The sequence below is a fragment of the Pongo abelii genome, chromosome 1 (assembly GCF_028885655.2).
Source record: "Pongo abelii isolate AG06213 chromosome 1, NHGRI_mPonAbe1-v2.0_pri, whole genome shotgun sequence".
Lineage (NCBI taxonomy): Eukaryota > Metazoa > Chordata > Mammalia > Primates > Hominidae > Pongo > Pongo abelii.
Genome location: NC_071985.2, coordinates 221,491,880 through 221,503,035, shown reverse-complemented (window position 1 = coordinate 221,503,035; position 11,156 = coordinate 221,491,880).

The window sequence follows — 11,156 nt, the reverse complement described above, 5'->3', positions numbered from 1 at the left end:
TATAATTTCTGAGCTTCCCTAAGCTTACTTAGGGGACACTCTTCTCAATTGTCTATATTTTGTAGCTTTTTTTGAAACATCTGGCCAACTTTTAGTGACAAATTGGAGTTTCAACATTCCTTGCCTAAGGGGATCATCCAAATTGAGGCCTGCTTATTGCCTCATTTGCTCTCTCAGTCTGTCCAGGAATCTCATAGGATCTTCATCCTTTTCCTGTTGTATATCAAATGCTTTAGAAAGATTTTGGGTTTGGTGTACTGATTCCTGAATTCCTTTTATTATTATCTCCCTTAGGTCGTGCATATTTGCCTGGTGATCTGCATTGTTATTGTCCCACTGGGGGTCTTGGGTGGGGAATTTCTGGTCTGCAGTAGGCATGTTTTCACCACGAGTGTGCTCACATTCCCAAACTACCATAGCAGCCCTACGAATCATACCCCTTTCTTCCCCTGAAAAGAGGGTGCCCAAGATGAACATTAACTTGGCCCAAGTGTATAACTGAGGTCCTAAGAATTGGTCAATTCGGTCTGTCACTCTGTAAGGGTCATCTAGTAGTGGTTTAAGCTCCTTTTTAAAATTCTGGACTTCTGAACTGGCTAAGGGAGCTTTTATGAAGCCAATGGCCTCCTACTCCTTGTGGTACCTCTTTCAAAGGGAAGAGAATTGGGGCTGACCCCTTAGGTATGGAGGGAAATGGGAAATTCTGAATATCTTTTTTTACATTGTTCTACCTCATGCTGGATTCCTTTTAGAGAGGGGTAAAAGTATTTAGGTTGGGAGGGAACAGGCTGGTGTGACGGTAATTCCCAAGAGTCAGGGTTATAAGGAGGAGGGGTAATGTGAGTAGAGGAAGGATTTTGAATGGGATATGAGGCAGCAGTGGCTGCCTGAGGGGAAGGATTGGGGATACTGAGCAGGGGAAATAGTCTAGGGGATCCCACACACTGGAATTTTTAGGCATGAGAGCTGGATCCTCTGACTTTTCATTTTGAGTGCCAGATTGGGTTATTCCCTATTTGTTTTTAAGGGAAAAAGGCAGTCAGGCCCTTGCCTCCAGCAAAGAGCATAGCCTAGTTCTTCTTGAGACACTGGACTTTTATAATTAACATATTGGATTAGAAGCTGACACATTACATCCTCATTTGACCCAAACTTTGGCCAGAAGATTGAGGGTTTGAGGATGGGTCCCTGAGTCCAAATAAAACAGCAATATTTTTATCATTTTTTGCTTTTTCTTATGTTTAGTCCTTTCATTATCCTTCCAGTATTTTAACATGAGACCTAGGGGGCTCTCTGGGGGGATATCTTTGCTACCATCTTTATCCCTCTTGCTCCCTGTCTTACTTGGGGTATTTCCCATATTGATGGTTTTGGGGTAAGGTTCAATTTCCCTTACTGGAAATTTCTTGTTTATTGGGGTGAGGCTCAATTTCCCCTACTGGAAATTTCTTGCCTTTTGGGTGAGGCTCTATTTCCCTTATTGGAAATTTCTTGCCTTTTCTACTACTGGAGGTTTGTGTGAGGTTCATTCCCCCCTAATGTGGATGCCTCATCTCTTTTTAACCTCTAAGCCACCCCAACAAAGGAGTACTTCACCACCCCCTGGTGACATTCTTACCTTGGTCCCAACCAACAAGGAAATATTTTACCAGCTCCTGCAGTGTCTTTTCCTTTGTCCATGCACAGACTTGAGTGGCCATTATGGAGGATCCTTTACCCCAGGTTGCTGGCCGGTTTCTTTCTGCATTGCTGAGAGCTTGGGTTATTTCTCACACTGGGTGGGTCCTGATTTTTCACCCCTGAGGATGCCACTAGGGGGCAGGGTGCACCTCCTCATGAGAGAGAACCAGCCACCACTCCTGGAGGGGAATGTAATCCTGGACGAGCCCCAAAATTCTTATATGTAAAGTTTTGGTGCCACAAAAGAAATAGCACTAAAATACAAATTTTTTCTTCTCAGCAAGGTGATTTACTTCTATAAAAGGGTGCGCCCTTACAGATGGAGCAATGGTGAGTGCACACTTGGACAAGGGAGGGGAAGGGGTTCTTATCCCTGATGGATGTGGCCCCTGCTGCTGTGTCATCCCCCTATTGGCTAGGGTTAGACCACACAGGCTAACTAATTCCGATTGGCTAATTTAAAAAGAGTGACGGGGTGAGTGGTTTGGTGGGAAAAATGAATGAGTCAGGGTGGAGCAGGTAATCAGAATGAGTCAGGGTGAAGCAGGTGATCAAAAAAGTTTGCTTTATGAGGAAGTCAACTTTAAAAGTAGAAGGTAAAGAACTGAACATACTGACATATGATTCTTTGAAGAGAAATTTAGAACTCATATCTAATATAGGGATCTGGGCTCTGCCATTGTGAGGCTCAACCCTCTGAAGTCCTTGTCACATCCTTGGAGCAAGGGAACACAGAGGATTCTGTGGATACTCTGTGGCCAGCCATTGGGGGATCACATGGACATGTTATATAGCCAGGGAATAGCCACAGTGTTCTCATTCACATTCCAGTGGCCAGAATGCATTACTTGGTCCCATCCAGATGCCTTAGGGGCTAGAACATTGTCTTTCTGTGTACATATGAGAAAAATGAAGGAGTTTGAAGAACACATAGAAATGATCAGTCCTGACCAGGCATGGTGGCTCATGCCTGTCATCCTAGCACTTTGGGAGACCGAGGTGAGCAGATCGCTTGAGTCCAGGAGTTCAAGACTAGCCTGGGCAACATGATGAAAACACATCTCCATTAAAAATATAGGCCGGGCACAGTGGCTCATGCTTGTAATCCCAGTGTCAGTCTTCTGAGCCCAAGCCTGCACATATACATCCAGATGGCCTGAAGCAAGTGAAGAATCACAAAAGAAGTGAAAATGGCTGGTTCCTGCCTTAACTGATGACATTCCACCATTGTAATTTGTTCCTGCCCCACCTTAACTGAGCCATTAGCCTTGTGAAATTCCTTCTCCTGGCTCAGAACCTCCCCCACTGAGCACCTTGTGACCCCACCCCATCCATAAGAGAAAAACCCCCTTTGACTGTAATTTTCCACTACCCACCCAAATCCTGTAAAACAGCCCCACCCCTATCTCCCTTCGCTGACTCTCTTTTCAGACTCAGCCCGCCTGCACCCTGGTGAAATAAACAGCCTCGTTGCTCACACAAAGCCTGTTTGGTGGTCTCTTCACATGGACACGTGTGACGTTTGGTGCCAAAGACCCAGGTCATAGGGACTCCTTCAGGGGATGAAGGGATGGGTTGCCCCTCCACACCTGTGGGTGTTTCTTGTTAGGTGGAATGAGAGACTTGGAAAAGAAAGAGACACAGAGACAAAGTATAGAGAAAGAAAAAAGGGGGCCCAGGGGACTGGCGTTCAGCATACGGAGGATCCCACCAGCCTCTGAGTTCCCTTAGTATTTATTCATCATTCTTGGGTGTTTCTCAGAGAGGGGGATGTGGCAGGGTCATAGGATAATAGTGGAGAGAAGGTCAGCAGGCAAACACGTGAACAAAATTCTCTGCATCATCAACAAGGTAAAGAATTTAGTGCTGTGCTTTAGATACGTATACACATAAATATCTCAATGCCTTGAAGAGCAGTATTGTTGCCCGCATGTCCCACCTCCAGCCCTAAGGTGGTTTTCCCCTATCTCAGTAGATGGAATATACGATTGGGTTTATACAGTCAGGTTTTACACTGAGACATTCCATTGCCCAGGGACGAGCAGGACACAGATGCCTTCCTCTTGTCTCAACTGCAAAGAGGAGTTCCTTCTTCTTTTACTAATCCTCCTCAGCACAGACCATTTATGGGTGTTGGGCTGGGGGGTGGTCAGGTCTTTCCCTTCCCATGAGGCTGTATCTCAGGCTATCACATGGGGAGAAACCTTAGACAATACCTGGCTTTCCTAGGCAGAGGTCCCTGCAGCCTTCCGCAGTGTTTTGTGTCCCTGGGTACTTGAGATTAGGGAGTGGTGATGACTCTTAACAAGCATGCTGTCTTCAACCATTTGTTTAACAAAGCACACCTTGCACAGCCCTTAATCCATTTAACCCTGAGTTGACACAGCACATGTCTCAGGGAGCACAGGGTTGGGGGTAGGGTTACAGATTAACAGCATCTCAAGGCAGAATAATTTTTCTTAGTACAGAACAAAATGGAGTCTCCTATGTCTACTTCTTTCTACACAGACACAGTAACAATCTGATCTCTCTTTCTTTTCCCCACAGGGGGACAAGGCCCCTGTCCTCACCCTCACTCTCTGAAGAGATCCACCTATGACCTTGGGTCCTCAGACCAACCAGCCAAAGGAACATCTCACCAATTTCAAATCAGGTATGTGGTCTTTTCACTCTCTTCTCCAGGCTCTCTTGCTACCCTTCAATCTCCCTGTCCTTCCAACTCCAGTTCTTTTTCCTCTCTAGTAGAGACAAAGGAGATACATTTTATCTGTGGACCCAAAACTCTGGTGCCAGTCATGGACTTGGGAAGACAGTCTTCCCTTGGTGTTTAATCACCATGGGGATGCCTGCCTGATTATTCATCCATGTTCCATTGGTGTCTGATCACTGCAGGGATGCCTGCCTTGGTCATTTACCCACATTCCCTTGGTGGCAAGTCAATTGTGGGGATGCCTGCTTTGGTTGCTCACCCACACTGCAGCCCAGGGATGCTCCCCACCCCCTTCTCCCTGTCTCTACCATTCTCTTTAAACTTGCCTCCTTCACTATGGGCAAACTTCCACCCTCCATTCCTCCTTCTTCTCCCTTAGCCTGTGTTCTCAAGAACTTAAAACCTCTTCAACCTTTGCCTGACCTAAACTCTAAACATCTTATTTTCTTCTGCAACACCACTTGGCCCCAATACAAACTCAACAATTGTTCTAAGTGGCCAGAAAATGGCACTTTTGATTTCTCCATCCTACGAGACCTAGATAATTTTTGTTGAAAAATGGGCAAATGGTCTGAGGTGGCTTACATCCATGCATTTCTCACACTTCATTCCCTCCCTAGTCTCTGTTCCAAATGTGACTCATCCCAAATCCTCCTTCTTTCCCTCCTGCCTATCCTTTCAGTCTCAACCCCAAACATCGCTGAGTCTTGTGAATCTTCCTTTTCTACTGACCCATCTGACCTCTCACCTCCTCCCCAGACTGCTCCTCCTCAGACCACTCCCTGCCAGGCTGAATCAGGCTCCAACTCTTCTTCAGCCTCTGCTCCCCGACCCTAAAACACTTCCATTACCTCCCCTCCCCACACCCAGTCTGGTTTACAGTTTCTTTCTGTGACTAGCTCTCCCCCCACTGCTCAACAATTTCCTCTTAGAGAGGTGGCTGGAGCTGAAGGCATAGTCAGGGTACATGTGCCTTTTTCTCTATCAGACCTTTCCCAAATCAGCCAGTGTTTAGGCTCTTTCTCATCAGACCCCACAAAATATATACAGGAATTCCAATATCTAACTCTGTCCTACAATTTAACCTGGAGTGACTTAAATGTCATCCTAACTTCTACCTTCTCCCCAAATGAACAGGAAAGAGTTTTTTCTCTAGCCCAGTCTCACACTGATAACCACCAGCTTCATGAGCCAGACCTCCAGGAAGGCATTAGAGCAGTTCCCTGAGAGGATCCCCTATGGAACTATCAGGCAGATTCCCCAGGTATAGCTAGGCGAGATTACATGTTTTCGTGCTTAGTTGAAGGGCTTAAAAAGGCAGCACGCAAAGCTGTTAATTAGACAAACTTAAAGAAACTACTCAAGGTAAAGACAAAAACCCAGCCCAGTTCATGGCCCACTTAGCAGCAACTCTTAGATGCTTTACCGCCCTAGACCTAGAGGTCCCAGAAGGCCACCTAATTCTTAATATGCATTTTATTACCCAGTCAGCTCCTGACATTAGAAAAAAGCTTCAAAAATTAGAATCTGGCCTTCAAACCCCACAACAGGAATTAATCAACCTCACCTTCAAGGTGTAAAATAACAGAGAGGAGGTAGCCAGACAGTAACACATTTCTGAGTTACAGCTTCTTGCCTCCACTGTAAGACAACCCACAACCACATCTCCAGCATACAAGAACTTCAGGACATCCAAGCTACAGCTCCCAGGGGCTCCTTCAAAACATCCTCATGGACCTTGCTTCAAATACCAAAAGCCTGGCCACTGGGCCTCAGAATGCCCACAGCCCAGGATTCCTCCTAAGCCATGCTCTGCCTCTGTGGGCCCCCACTGGAGGTCAGACTGTCCAACTCACATCACTGCCACTCCTAAAGCCCCTGGAGCCCAAACCCAACATTCCTTGGCCGATTCCTTCCCAGACCTCCTGAGCTTAGCAGCTGAAGACTGATGCTGCCCGATCACCTCGGAAGCCCCCCGGACCATTACGGACACTGAGCTTTGGGTAATTCTTATGGCGGCGGGTAAGTCCGTCCCCTTCTTAATCAATATGGAGGCTATCAACTCCTCATTACCTTCTTTTCAAGGGCGTGTTTCCCTTGCCTCCATAACTGTTGTGGGTATTGATGGCCAGGCTTCTAAACCTCTTAAAACTCCCCAACTCTTGTGCCAACTTGGACAATACTCTTAAGCACTTTTTAGTTATCCCCACCTGCCCAGTTCCCTTATTAGGTTGAGGCATTTTAACTAAATTATCTCCTTCCTTGACTATTCCTAGGCTACAGTCACACCTCATTGCTGCCCTTTTCCCCAGTTCAAAGCCTCCTTCACGTCCTCCTCTCATATCCCCCAACCTTAACCCACAAGTATGGGATACCTCTACTCTCTCCCTGGCAACCAATCACATGCCCATTGCTATCTCATTAAAATCTAATCACCCTTACCCTGCTCAATGCCAATATCCCATCCCACAGCATGCTTTAAAAGGATTAAAGCCCGTTATCACTCACCTGTTACAGCATGGCCTTTTAAAGCCTATAAACTCTCCTTACAATTTCCCCATTTTACCCGTCCAAAAACCAGACAAACCTTACAGGTTAGTTCAGGATCTGTGCCTTATCAACCAAATTGTCTTGCCTATCCAACCTGTGGTGCCAAACCCATATACTCTCCTATCCTCAATACCTCCCTCCACAACCCCTTCATAACCCATTATTCTGTTCTGGATCTCAAACATTCTTTCTTCACTATTCCTTTGCACCCTTCATTCCAGCCTCTCTTTGCTTTCACTTGGATTGACCCTGACACCCATCAGCCTCAGCTACTTACCTGGGCTGTACTGCTGCAAGGTTTCAAGGACAGCCCCCATTACTTCAGTCAAGCCCAAATTTCCACCTCATCCATTACGTATCTCAGTATAGTTCTTCATGAAAACACAAGTGCTCTCCCTGCTGATTGTGTCCAGCTGATCTCTCAAACCCCAACCCCTTCTACAAAACAACAACTCCTTTCCTTCCTGTGCATGGTTGGATACTTTCACCTTTAGATAACTGGTTTTGCCATCCTAACAAAACCATTATATAAAGTCACAAAAGCAAACCCAGCTGACCCCATAGATCCTAAATCCTTTCCCCACTCCTCTTTCTGTTCCTTAAAAACAGCCCTAAAAGCTGCTCCCACACTAGCTCTCCCTAACTCATCCCAACATTTTTTCATTACACACAGCCGAAGTGCAGGGCTGTGTGGTTAGAATTCTTACCCAAGAGCCAGGACCATGCCCTGTAGCCTTTCTGTCCAAACAACTTGACCTTACTCTTTTAGCCTAGCCCTCATGTCTGCATGTGGTGGCTGCCACTGCTTTAATACTTTTAGAGGCCCTCAAAATCACAAACTATGCTCAACTCACTCTCTACAGTTCTCATAACTTCCAAAATCTATTTTCTTCCTCACACCTGATGCATATACTTTCTGCCCTCTGGCTCCTTCAGCTATACTCACTCTTTGTTGAGTCTCCCACAATTACCATTGTTCCTGGCCTGGACTTCAATCCAGCCTTCCACATTATTCCTGATACCACTCCTGACCTCCATGACTATCTCTCTGATCCACCTGACATTCATTCCATTTTCCCATATTTCCTTCTTTCCTGTTCCTCACCCTGATCCCACTTGGTTAATTGATGGAAGTTCCACAAGGCCTAATCGCCACTCATCAGCAAAGGCAGGCTATGCTATAGCATCTTCCACATCTGTCATTGAGGCTACTGCTCTGCTCCCCTCCACTACCTCTCAGATGAACTCATTGCCTTAACTTGAGCCCTCTCACAAAAAGACTACACATCAATATTTATACTGACTCTAAATATGCCTTCCATATCCTGCACCACCAGGCTGTTATATGGGCTGAAAGAGGTTTCCTCACTATGCAAGTGTCCTCCATCATTAATGCTTCTTTAATAAAAACTCTTCTTAAGGTTGCTTTACTTCCAAAGGAAGCTGGAGTCATACACTGCAAGGGCCACCAAAAGGCATCAGATCCCATCACTCAGGGCAATGCTTATGCTGATAAGGTAGCTAAAGAAGCAGCTAGCATTCCAACTTCTGTCCCTCATGGCCAGTTTTCTCCTTCTCATTAGTCACTCCCACCTACTCTCCCACTGAAACTTCCACCTATCAATCTCTTCCCACACAAGGCAAATGGTTCTTGGACCAAAGAAAATATCTCCTTCCAGCCTCACAGGCCCATTCTATTCTATCATCATTTCATAACCTCTTCCATGTAGGTTACAAGCCGCTAGCCTGCCTCTTAGAACCTCTCATTTCCTTTCCATTGTGGAAATCTATCCTCAAGGAAATCACTTCTCAGTGTTCCATCTGCTATTCTATGACTCCTCAGGGATTGTTCAGGCCCCCTCCCTTCCCTACACATCAAGCTTGGGGATTTGCCCCTGCTCAGGACTGGCAAATTGACTTTACTCACATGCCTCAAGTCAGGAAACTAAAATATCTCTTGGTCTGGGTAGACACTTTCACTGGATGGGTAGAGACCTTTCCCATAGGGTCTGAGAAGGCCACCATGGTCATTCCCTTCTGTCAGACATAATTTCTCAGTTTGGCCTTCCCACCTCTATACAATCCAATAACAGACTGCCCTTTACTAGTCAAATCACCCAAGCAGTTTCTCAGGCTTTTGGTATTCAGTGGAACTTTCATACCCCTTACCATCCTCAATCTTCAGGAAAGGTAAAATGGACTCATGGTCTTTTCCCCAAAACTCACCAACCAAGCAAGTAATTATGCTCAACCCCCTTGGGCACTCTCTAATTGGATGTCCTGGGTCCTCCCAATTCTTAGTCCTTTAATACTTATTTTTCTCCTTCTTTTATTTGGACCTTGTATCTTCTGTTAAGTTTCTCAATTTATACAAAACCATATCCAGGCCATCACCAATCATTCTATACGACAAATGCTCCTTTTAACAACCCCACAATATCACCCTTTACCTCAAAATCTTCTGTCAGCTTAATCTCTCCTGCTCTAGGTTCCCATGCTGCCCCTAATCCCCCTCAAAGCAGCCCTGAGAAACATCACCCATTATCTCTCCATACTACCCCGAAAAATTTTCACTGCCCCAACACTTCAACACTATTTTGTTTTATTTTTCTTATTAATATTAGAAGACAGGAATGTCAGGCCTCTGAGCCCAAGCCTGCACGTATATATCCAGATGGCCTGAAGCAAGTGAAGAATCACAAAAGAAGTGAAAATGGCTGGTTCCTCCCTTAACTGATGACATTCCACCATTGTGATTTGTTCCTGCCCCACCTTAACTGAGCCATTAACCTTGTGAAACCTTCTCCTGGCTCAGAAACTCCCCCACTGGCACCTTGTGACCCCCGCCCCTGCCGTAAGAGAAAAACCCTCTTTGACTGTAATTTTCCACTACCCACCCAAATCCTATAAAACAACCCCACCCCTATCTCCCTTCACTGACTCTCTTTTCGGACTCAGCCTGCCTGCAACCAAGTGAAATAAACAGCCTTGTTGCTCACACAAAGTCTGTTTGGTGGTCTCTTCACACAGACATGCGTGACACCCAGCACTTTGGGAGGCCAAAGTGGGTGGATCACCTGAGGTCAGGAGTTCGTGACCAGCTTGGCCAACATGGTGAAAACCAGTCTCTACTAAAATAACAAAATAAAAAATAACTAAAAATACAAAAAAATTAGCTGGCATGGTGTCACACACCTGTAGTCCTAGCTATTCGGGAGGCTGAGGCAGGACAATTGCTTGAACCCAGGAAGTGGAGCTTTCAATGAGCTGAGATTGTGCCACTGCACTCCAGGTTGGGTGACAGAGTGAGACTCAGTCTCTCTCTCACACACACACATAAATAAAAATAAAAATTAGATGGGTGTGCATAGTGGTGCACACCTGTAGTCCCAGCTACTCCAGAGGCTGAGGTGGGAGGATTACTTGAGCCTGGGAGATGGAGGCCGCAGTGAGCCAAGATTGCACCGCTGCACTCCAGCCTGGGTGACAGCATGAGACCCCATCTCAAAAAAAAAAAAAAAAAAAAAGAAAGAAAGAAAGAAAGAATGCTTCAGGCTGGCTTCCTGACATCTAATTAAGTCTTCCCACGTGCCAGACTCATACTAGTGCTTGATACAGGCTGGTGTTCTTGAGGCAGCCAACAGTCCTATGGAGTGGGGAGTACTATTATTATCCCCATTTGACAAACTTGGAAACTGAGGCTGAGTGCACATAACTTGCTCATGATCAGCATGCTGGCATTTGGCAGAGCCAGGATTCAAATCCAAGTGTTGCAAATGCAGGGTTTCTCAACCACCATACTATCGGCTTGCTGGACTGCATAAGTCTTTGTGCATTGCAGGATGTTTGGCAATATCCCTGGCCTCTTGTCTATGACACTCCAGCACCAGCCCTCTGCCCCTTCCTGAGTGAGGACAACAAAAATGTTTCCGATATTCTCATATCTTCTGGGAGGTAAAATCTCCCCTGTCTGATAACCACTGCTTTCTCACTCAAGCTGGGAGGCAGGAGACACAGCAGATATTGCTATTGTTACTGCAGATGTGGGACTTGGTTGTTAGGGAAGATTTCCAATGGTGACATCAACCTCTGACCTGACCTCGAAACGCAAGCAAGCACAGTTTCCCAGATTTGCAAGAAAGAGGACAAAGCCTGTCTATTCATTCTCTCACTCCATAGGCATTTGCTGAGCACCTACAAAGTACCAAGCCCCAAT